The 10,391-nt window shown below is 44.7% G+C and overlaps 1 long non-coding RNA gene across 1 annotated transcript; it reads right to left on the bottom strand.

The window, feature by feature from the left end:
* Positions 1-1,204: 1,204 nt before the first annotated feature.
* Positions 1,205-3,218, bottom strand: LOC115335147. Its single transcript, XR_003921375.1, has 2 exons — positions 3,093-3,218; positions 1,205-1,932 (listed from the first exon to the last, which is right to left on the bottom strand). It is a non-coding gene; the product is annotated as an uncharacterized LOC115335147 (long non-coding RNA).
* Positions 3,219-10,391: the final 7,173 nt, after the last annotated feature.

The following is a 10,391-nucleotide window of genomic DNA, read 5'->3' on the forward strand; positions in this document are numbered from 1 at the left end:
CAGAAGAGGGGCACATTTTCCTGAACAGGGCCCTGGTGTTTGTGGGATAAGGAGTCCTGAAGATACAGGAACCACTGAGTCCTGGTTTCTTGGAGACTGGCTGGCTTTAGTGTCTAATAAGGCGTAAGCTCCAGCTGAAGCTTTTGGGACTTTTAACAGGGTGCTGCTGCTGAGGAATCTCTGAGCAAGGTTTGACATAGGTGCAATGGGCTTCGAAGGTATCACTGAGCCTGAAATCTGGGAAGAAACCATACCTTAGGGTATCTTGCTGGCAGAACTCAGTGTCTAAAAGCAGAAGGCTCTGTGACTGGAGTGAAAAATAGAGCCAGGATTTTCATCCAGGTTTTCCTAGAGAGAAATATGTGCTGTGCTCCGTGAGGTTCATAGAGAGGGAGTGCAGCCTGTCCAGAGTGCCTTGGATTTACTGCACATGCAGAGGGATGAGCACATCAGTCCAGGTCTTGTTCACCTGTATTGCCTCGGAGGGTCTGGTGAGCACATCGGGGCTTCTGGTTGACCCCCAAACCCATCAGGGCTACAGCATCTCTTCCACTTGAGCAAAAAATTGGAGAACAGGCCACGCAGCCAGATCCTTCCCCAGGGATTATTTTTAGAACGGACCAATGTTCCCAACTAAATGTTTGTTAAATCTGATGCTTTTCTTCAAAAACTCCAGGTGCCAACAAAAGCATTGGGAGTTTTTTGGCTGGGAGCAAGCACAGAAAGCTTAGATGGTTGTTTTGAGGCCAGCTGTGCTGTTTTTCCATTCATTCATAACTGCTGCGAACAGTGAGACCAGTTGGAGAATACAGGAGGAACCAGTGCCTGAGTCCATTCCCTGCATCTCAGCTGCACGTCTAGGGAAAGCTTGGGAAAGTTTCCATGCCGTGGTTATTTATATTTGCCACCCTGGTTCTGAACTTTTGTGTGTGTTGGTAATAATATCCCATTACTAAACTGTAATTTATGTATGCATCATTTGCATTGTTGAACAGCTGTTAGCCTCTCTAAACTGCTTGCCTGCCATATTGCATAGATAATAATATCTAATCCATATTAATTATAAATACACAAATCGTCTCCTAAATAAGGCAAAGTTTTGTGAGCAATACAAACCAATGGGTGCCAAGAAACGTTAGTGTTACGCCTGACACCTCATCCTCTGGCTGTCATGTCATGAATAAAGAAGAGTCCACAGCACAAGTTAAGGATGGCATCTGAGCTTTAATAGCCTGCAGCCACTGCCATAAACCCTCCGGCTATGATTTCATCACATCTCACAAGCTAAACTGCACTGGGTCAATAAGAAACCTCTATGGAGAAATTGCCGCAGGAAGTGGGACTGCAATTATTATTCACTACCTGGCGTTTGTCGGCAGCGGATCTACGCTGGACTAACCCCACCTTGTGGTGTTGATGGGGTCTGGCTGACCTGTTTTGGAAGAAAACACTGATTTCCACCCTGTTTTGGTTTGAAGCCCCCTAAAGCTTTGCCTGCTGGAGGTGGAAGTCTAAAATAAGCCCTTGCAGTTGGCTCACTTTCCTCTGTTGGCTTTCTCAGCTCTCTCAGAAAAAGCCTATGGATGCCCCAGCTTCTATGATCCAGGCTGAAAATTTCTGGCATAAAACATAACATCCACTGTCTATCCATGTGCGGTCATTCATTCTCTTCCACCTCCTTACTGAGGAGTTAGGTGTTGCTCCTATTATTTTCCTTTTTGGCTACTTACTGTCTTCTCCCCCATCTCCCCTTCACAATTTCAGATGGGCACATTATTTTCTTTCCTCCACTCTGTGCTACAGTGCTGTATAATATAGCTGTCAAAAAGGTCCCAGGTTTCTTTCCAGAGGTGGCTGCACTTCCATGTAATGGCTGAAAACTTTCTAGGGCAGTTTCTGCTCCTTTTGGATAGTGTATGAACAGGACAATATCTGAAAAGCAAAAGCAACATAAATGGCAAAATTCTCAGCTTTTTTCCTGCAGAGTTATAGAGATAATATAAGGACTCTATACTGCTTCCCCTCCAGGCATATTAGTCTACATGCCAATGAGATCTTACCTGCAGGTAAACCAGTATACTTGTAAAGTATCCAGCACAAATGGGACTCTGATTGGAAAAACAACTTCATCACAATAATACTTAAGCTGGGGATAGCAATTTTTGTTTTCATGATGGCTAAAAATTGCCATGTTTGCCCTTCCCCCCGCAAATTATGATGTCTTTTTCTTAACAGCATTGATTTCCTTTAACATTTCAACCAAAAAAAAGAAGAGTAATTTCTGGAGAGTCAAGCCACTGAAAGACCCTAATTGTTTGCAATACAGATGATCATAGGACTCAGGGAACATTCTTACAGATTTCATTTCACTATAGATGCCCATTCTTACAGATTTCAAGAGGCAGATTATCAAGCAGAAAGAAACCATCACGGACACTTAGAAAATGTTTAAGATCTAGGCAGTTCAGCCAAGATTTGTACTAAAGAACCCCAAACCCATGGTTACTCTGTAGATACAAATATTAGGAGTATAATGCAACCTCAGTTTCCCAAAAAATCATGAGGACAGGGATAATAATTGCAGATTGTCTCAGACTCTGATGCAGACTGTGGTTAAGTTTAGAGTTTTAAGCTACTCTCATGAAAATTTTTAGTTAATAAATTCCGACTCTTCCCTCACCCCACGCACACATGTTCAAAGTACAAGGCATAGAATTCATTTGGGAATGATATATTACAGAGAGAGGTGGTGTCTATGCCTCTAAGGCTCCATCCTGCAATCAGATCCACTATGTGACGGCTCTTTGCCTCTCCTTTCCTCCCCCTCATACCAAAAACACCTACAGGAAAGCTCAGCAGAGCCTTCCCTGCTGTTCTCGGTCAGTCGAAATGCCTCTCCCTGTGAGCCAGAACCCTGGGTTAGGGCTTTGGAGGGGAACACAGCAGCGATGCTACACACTGAATTGAAGTACGTCTGCAGGAAAGCTGTGGGGCAAGTGACGTTAATTAGCTCAGAGGGAAATCTATAGCTGGGACATTGAAAATTAGATCAGGAGGATCACTAGGAAATATGCAGCAGGAAACAATCTTACCTTGGAAAAAAGAGAAGGAGAAAAGAGCCAGGTATATTCTGGTGCTGGTTCTTACGTTGCTCGTGCAATAATGAACAGGAGACACTTTCTCTAAAACCTCTTCAGATTGTCCCTGCTTCTCTCAGAGGTGTGTGCATGACTAGAGAGAAAGTGCCAAAAAAAAAGACAGGATGGCGGCTGTGTTTGGTGCTGTATTTTTCTCCTTAAAAAGGAGTTTGACTCTTGTCTGCCTTGTCTGGGGGCCAGTAGAGGGAGACAAGCCTCTGAGCTTATTTCATGTGTGTTTTCTCCTCTCCAACAAGTTCTCAGGTTCTTTTTTTTTTTTTCTTCCTGCATTATTATTATTTGGGTTGAAATATTGTTTTTATGAAAAATAGCTATAAATGACCCTCACCTTGCAGTTACAGAGAAGATTAGATTAAAAATGCTGCAGGGAGATTTGGGTGAGTGAACACATGGCAACAATCCTCCTGTGGCAATAATACAAGGAGCAAATTAGCCCAGGTAGGGGCTCTGAATGCTGTGGAGTGTGCGTTTTTCTGTGTGAGAAAACCTCTTCATCACTGCTTGCATCTGTGCATGTATATAGGCTTACCAGAAGTCTGTGTTTGACGGCAGATGCGCAGGCATCAAGTTTTGCAGGATCTGGTGTAAAACTGCAAATTGGATCTGTAAAACACCAGTTTTTTCCTAGCTCACAGCAGCTATAGCATAGTCAGAGCAAGAATGGGGTGCTGTGAAAATTGCCAGGAGCTGGCAATAACTACAAGGCTGGGGATAACCCTGGGGCGGGATGGGATGTCCTGGTCCAGTTTTGGTCCAAAGCTAAGTGTTTTTTTTTTTTTTTTCCTTTTCTGTGCTCCTAAAGGAGTGGAGGGGTGTGCGGGGGAGAGAAATGCGCAGCGTTGTGTGCATGGGCGATGTACGGCTTTTGCAGTGTGCCATGTGGAAGTGACTCGTCTGCAAGGACAGACAGGCAGTGCTAAAAGCAGCAATTCCTATGCATGCAGCCTGAAACTGGGACTTCCAGAGAAGAGCTTTTGCAGCATGGCCAAGCGCTCTCTGCATGCAGAGGGTGTGCAGAGATGGTTGTTAGTGACGAATACGCCCAAAAGAGCCTTCTCTGAGCGTTGGTCAGGGTGGCCACAAGCAGCTGGAAGCCCCTGAGTGCATGTGAGATGTGCACCTTTCACGTGGCCACGCACGCATCGTCCTCCTGTATCTTCAACTGAAACTCTTTCAGAGCTTGTGATGGTGGCATCCACAGGCAGCTGTATGTGTGTGTGCATGTGAAGTCCCTTTGAGTTTCTGCTCATTTGTGTGAGCTGGGGAGCAGCCGCTTTCAGATTGGGTATCACATGTGGATTTTGACTGTGTTGCCTCCAAGTCCTCAGCAGAAATTTGAGCAGATAAGGCTGGGTAGCAGTTGGGAGTCCAACACAACCAGGGACAACAAAGGATGAAAGGAACCAAGCAAATGAAACAAGCTTTTTGAAGTCCTTGCAGAAACAGCCCTTCACTAAATATAGTGAACCTCACGACTCCATCAGAACAAAACTGTCGTCACTGGAGGGAAAAGAGGAGAAGTTGCCCTGAATGAAAACAATTCAGAGAACAGCACGGAGGAAGAGCGAGTGGGAATGCAGGATGGAGAGGACAACATTTTAAAGGATCTCTGTGCCTGTCACCCACTAAAATCACCCCACGTTTTCTCATCTCCTTTGAGGGGTGTTAGATCTGGCCCAGTGCCCTGCACGGGCGGCTGGCTGTGTGCCACCGCGAGCCTTGGGGAGCGTGGCTGTGCGCGGAGCAGCCGCCTAGCGAGGCCGTGCCTTAACCATATGCCGCTATAGGCGACAGGTTGCAGGGCCAGACTTTCCTGCATTTCAGAGAGGTTTTACATTTGTGTAGCTTTGGCCTCCGAGGGTGCTGCCCTCCCCCTGCCATTTCTGGAAGGGGAGTGAGAGGAGAAGGGGGTGCTTGGGAGATCATGCCGGGAATAGACCTCAGCTACAGGCAGGAGGATAAAACCCAGCATTGGTTTGGCTCTGAAGGGTGCAAATTTGATGAGATGAACCTGGGCAAATGCCTACTTCATCTTTATCTCCTCTTCAGGGGTGTTTGCACAGCAGCCTGAGGGCTTCTGCTACCTGCAAACATTGTATAATCAATTACCCTAATTAGAGGTTGGCACCTGTCTGACACCAAGTATTTTTCATTAATTTTTAACCTTTTTCTTGCCAGGCCCTACAGCCAATGCTCACAGAACCTTTCCGCTAAAACACAGCAAAACAGGAAAAAAAAAAAAAAGGAAAAAGCAAGCAAGGTTAATGCCAGTTTGATTGGTGGCTGGCTGCAGAGTCTGAAGGTTGTTCTCCATCAGTGCATACACAGTGAGGACCTGTGTTTGCATGGACGGTATTAAGTACAAAGGAGGTGGTCAGGCCCTCACCTTGTGGATTTAATCACTTCTCTGCCTGAATGCCACGCAGGGCCTTGGCAGCCAGATCTCCCTCCTTCCAGCACGCAGCATCTCATCTGCTTAATATCACTTTCAGTGTGATACGCAGAATGAGCTAGAAGTAGCACAGATAAGCAGGTAACCGTAAGCTTAAATCTGTTTTCCACAAGCAGGTAGACAGCCAGCTTCAATCACGCCAGTGTTTGCGGAGAGTTAAAACAGAAGGGGCAGAAACATTGTCAAAGGAAGCTCATTTCGAAATGGCTAATAATGACAATAAGACTTTCAATTTATCTCTAATCTTTTCCGTAGCAGTTATCATTGTAGTATCTTGCCACCTCCCACACATTAATGGGTTTATCTGTACAAGCCCACTATGAATGGGAAGGATTATCATCCCTCCTGACGGATGGGGAGGGAAGGCTCCGGGAAGGTAAGATCACACATTGCAACCACGGCCAGGCGGGAAGGGAAGACCCGGGAGCCCTGACTCAACAGCATGACTTAGAGTTTCTCAATGCTTTCCAGGTCAAAGACTGCTTATTCAAAGCACAACAGTTTTGCTGCCTCTCCTCAGCTGCAAACAGGAGTAAAAAATTTACCGTGATAAGCTTATATACATGCACAGCGAGTATGTGTTTGTGTTTAGGCGGATGTGTTTGTGAGCGTGTTTGCTTGTGTGTGTATGCATTTGGAGAGGCTGATGAAGATTACTCTGGAGCATTAGGTTGTTTTCTCTGCTCTAGATTGTAATCATATTTTCCGCACTTTTGGAGGCCCCCGACTGTTTATCGTGACCCTCCTGGGGGTTATGACGTACCGACTGAGAAAACTGATCCGATCTGTGCATCGCGCGGGGAAGCTGTGTGTAGCTGTTCCTAAAGACCAGGGCTGAATGGGCTGCTTTAGACTAGAAATCAGGAGGTGTTTTTTAACACTTTTTCGAGATATTTGAGGCCTCTGATATGTTGGCCATATATGTTGCAGAGCAAAGTCTAAACTTAAGCCCCAGCATCTTGGAAAGCTGCGTGTATTTGTCATGCTGCTGTTGTCGTGGGTACATATGATGCAGGCCTGGGAAGACATATAGACCTCTGAAAATATCTGCTCAGGAAGAGGTTTTCCACAGAAGCTATAAAACATTCATAACACCTCCATTGTGCTGTAAATCCTTAGCAGGAGTTGATAACAGTGCATGAATTTTTAATGTAACATTTATAAATGGTTATTAAAACTATCCTTAAAGTAAAGTGTCAGTTTATTTTTAATTAACTGTTGGCTATTTAAGCTCCTGATGGCCCCAGGGCAGATCAACAGTCTAACAAGTTAATATTCCAGATTAACCCTTCAGTTGCTGCTTCTTTGCCTGAGGAGGATGAACAATGCATACCAGAATCAACAACAAGTGGTTATTTCTCACTCACTGAAGAGAAATGTCATAATTTCATGGAATGGGCTTTCGTAGTGCTCAATTCAAGAAGTTTTAGAAGCTGTGGAGGGATTTATTTCCTGAATATGGAACAGATACAGATAGATAGCAGAGCTGGGTGATTCTTCTTGCAAAAGAAAGAAAAATATTTGCATGGCACTGGTGAGAAGAAGTTTCCGTTGAAGTCAATGAGCTTGGATCAAACATTTCAAATTGCACCAACTGCAATTTCAGGCAGCCTATGTATGTAGAGCACCAACACTGTGTTTTTTGTGAATACAGGTTCAGTTGCAAATGTTGCAATTGACTGTGCAATTTAAAATTTGGCATCGTGAAACCTGTAACTGTTTATTTAATAAAGTGTGCTATTTGGTAGGTTTCATCCTCAATGAGCACTGTGGAAAGTATGAGGAGGAAACTGATGTCAATTTTTAATTAATTCATATTATATTTTTTTTTAACTGACCATTTTTTAAGGTTTCAAATTAAATTATTCTTCAGCATGCAACATAGATTTTGCATTTGTTGTTGTCATTGAAATTAGTCACGGGGTGACAGATTTTACAGATATTATCTTTTCTATAATTGTTTATATTATCTGTGTGAAGGCTCCTGTGGTTTTTCTTTGAAAATGAAGGTCAAGCCAACGTACCCTTACAAAGCAGTTTGGTTTCAGTGTTATTAACATCCAAAAAAGGTTCATTTCATAGCATTTTTGTCCCTTAAATGACAATTTTTAGCCTAAGTCTGCCACACACAGACATTTGTGGTGGCAACAAGAGCTGGCACCAGAGGAGGTTAGTGTTTGGCTGGTGGAGTTTGGGTTATTGCTCTTCAGAATAGTGAAGTCATGGTGCCCATGACGTTTTTTTGCCCAGCTCAGTTATACCCAGGGATCTTTGGGGCAAAGAGCCAAAGTCTTTCTCTAGATGGGAATTCATGAAACTGAACTTTGCATTGTTAGTGCCCCTAGAGTGGATAGCGAAAGGTCGGCGCATCCAGACAGCGCTTCAGAGCTTGTTTCTCTTGGATTTATCAAGAGCTGCACCTGGGTGACACCAGGGTTAGGTACCAAAAGCTGGAGAGAGCGGATATCCCGTGCTTTGGCTCAGCTTCCAGTGCGGTGAAGCTGAGCTCTCCCTTCATCCCCCGGTTTCTTTGTAAATCTCATTCTCCTGATCATTATTGCTGTCTCTGTCATCTATCACCACCAACTAATCCCTGCATGTGCCCTATGATGCCTGTTAATTGAAGGCTAAGTCTCCCTGGGCAAATAATTGTTATTTAAAGTTATATTTTATTTTCATTTCCAGATGCTTTTTTCCTCCTTTCCCAGATGATCAGCCTGTGCATTGGGAAAGCATGAACTTCAGATCTTTGGAGCATGCAAAGCAACAAGGCATCAAGGCAGCAGAGTGACACAAGCAGCAATATCCTTCGGTAAATGCCGTTCAATGCAGCAGAGCTTCTTAGCGATTAAAGGAGTCTTGGAAATGTCATTGCCCTGACCAAATGAGATAATTTGTATCTTCTGTCACTGGAATCAAATCCTCTCTTTTTTTTGTAATTAACTTGCGACTGTGGGAAGGTGGGAGCAAGGATGGGGGTTGGGAAGGGAATTTCATGGGTAATCCAGCTGCAGTATGGAAATGATGGTTGGGTAATTGTGCTCTCTAAATGAACTTGACTCGATGGTTGGTGTCAGGTTTTGTTAAGTGCCCTGGGCCAATGGAGACTAATTAGGAATGCATTAAATATTAAAGCTCTCTGACACTGGGGCATTGACGGTGACAGAAGAAAAGAAATCCCATAACCTAATCTGCACCCAACAGGAGTAATTTATGTTCCCTTCTTTTAACAAAGAAAAATCCAATTATTTGGCCAGCTGGAAAAATGTATTTAAAGGAAAAGTTAATTTAGAGGGGGAAAAAAGTATATATAAAAAAAAAGTACAGATGCTGTCAACACAGCCTGGGAGTGTCAGTTCCCCTGCAGTTTTGGCTTTGTTGATTGCTTTCATTTAGGAACAGGGAGAGTATTTCCCTGTTACGAGGCTGTTGGCTGGATTTGCCATCCCAGCAGCGGAGGGCAGGAGTGGAAGATTGTGCTTTCCTTCCTCCATGGCTCAGGTCAGCTAGACACATCAAGGCATGGTCAGCAGGGAATGCTTGTGGCCATGCAGTGAGGGTTTGGAGTGTTTGTGGCTGTGCATTGAGGATTCGGGGTGCTGGCACGGTATCCCTGTGCTGTAAGGTGAACACTGCAGTGTGCATGCTGCAGTATCGGTGTGCTTATGTACGGTACTTTTGTGGTGAGGCAGGTACAAAGCTTTCAAAAATTCTAGCAATTAAACTCTTTTCCTTTCTCTCCCTAACAGAAACCAGCCCTAACAGCTCCACCTCCACATGTTGCTGTATCTACCAGTTTCCAGGGCAATTTTGTCTGACCTTTAGTTAAATGTCCTGCTCTACCAGGCAGCTCATTTCTGCTGGTCTGTCTACTTATGCAATCTAATCAAATCCAGAATGGAATATAATCAGCCTGATCTTGTAACAGCAACTTGCACAAATATCCGTCTCACTGTCTGCCATCCTGTCTATACATCTATCTAATCTCATCTGTCGGCCTGACCCTGTAACTGGGTTTTTAGCAGTTGCCTGCCATTACTGTGATGAGATCTGGAAGAAATTCCTGGTTGGATGTCCAGACCCCTAGACCCTGGGTGGAGTGATGGGGTGGAAAGAGAAAGGCGACCACAGGTGTTCAAGCCCATGTGGTCTGACCTGCGGACGCAGCCGAGCATCCCTCTCCGCAGCATGCAGGGGTGCCTATGGCACCTGGCCACACTCACATGGACACGTGTGTGTACACAAACACTCCTGGTGCCTTTCTCTCTTCTCTCGTCGTCTTTTTCCCCATTTCCAACAACGACAACAACAAAAAAGCCTGTTCATTTATTAAATTACCGGAAGACCATTTTCTGAAGGAACTTGGTTGCCATGGGTTACCAGATGCTTATCTGCCACCGGTGTTATTTTGCTAACTGCAGCCATTACAGGGAGAGGCTAAAGAAGGAAAGCTGGGATAACTGTGAACATCAAAGCACTAACTGCCTGGGTAAATAAACCTTGCTGCCATCCACGGAATAGCAGGGAGTGTGTTCCCCAGGGGGAGCTGGAAACCAACTTTTCCAGGGCCTGGAGTTTCTTGTGCCATTGAGCTTCAGAGTCTATGAGCAGCACATCTCTGCAGCAGCCGGGGCTTGCGGCAGGCTGGCACTGAATATAAAGTTGGTTTGAAACTTACTCTGCGTTGGGAGCAGGGGGGACTGGGCTGGGAAAGAGAAGGCAGGTGGAGTATCAGAGGGGCCCAGAAAAAGAATTTCAGGATTTTTATTCAGATAGTAGGA

The sequence above is a fragment of the Aquila chrysaetos genome, chromosome 24, assembly GCF_900496995.4.
Source record: "Aquila chrysaetos chrysaetos chromosome 24, bAquChr1.4, whole genome shotgun sequence".
Lineage (NCBI taxonomy): Eukaryota > Metazoa > Chordata > Aves > Accipitriformes > Accipitridae > Aquila > Aquila chrysaetos.